The sequence below is a fragment of the Scyliorhinus canicula genome, unplaced genomic scaffold, assembly GCF_902713615.1.
Source record: "Scyliorhinus canicula unplaced genomic scaffold, sScyCan1.1, whole genome shotgun sequence".
NCBI lineage: Eukaryota > Metazoa > Chordata > Chondrichthyes > Carcharhiniformes > Scyliorhinidae > Scyliorhinus > Scyliorhinus canicula.
Window position 1 is genome coordinate 49,508 of NW_024055469.1, and position 404 is coordinate 49,911.

General features: G+C 43.1%; 1 non-coding gene across 1 annotated transcript; it reads right to left on the minus strand.

Annotated features, from left to right (window-relative positions):
- trnak-cuu lies at positions 1 to 73 on the minus strand. The gene has a single exon. It is a non-coding gene; the product is annotated as a tRNA-Lys (tRNA).
- Positions 74 to 404: the final 331 nt, after the last annotated feature.

The window sequence follows — 404 nt, forward strand, 5'->3', positions numbered from 1 at the left end:
CGCCCAATGTGGGTCTTGAACCCACGGCCCTGGGATTAAGAGTCGCATGCTCTACCGAATGAGCTAGCTGGGCTGCTTTTCAAAATTTCATTTTGGTCTCCCCTCAGTCTTTTCTGTTCCAAAGAAAACAGCTCCAGTTTATCCAAACTTTCCTCAGAGCAAACATTGTCAATTTCTGGCTGATGTTCTTAAATCCCCTCTGTGCTCTCTCTGGTGCAATCTTCCTGTGCACAGGAATCTAGCTCTGGCCTACCTAGTCCTGTCCTGCCATTTATCATGTAATCCTTTGCCTTGTTTTCCCTCTAGCTTTCTTCCTTATTCCTCAAGTGTTCAATCATTTTTGTGTCACAGGTAAACTTCTTCTTCATGTTCCTACATTTAATTTCAAATCATTGATGTAAACC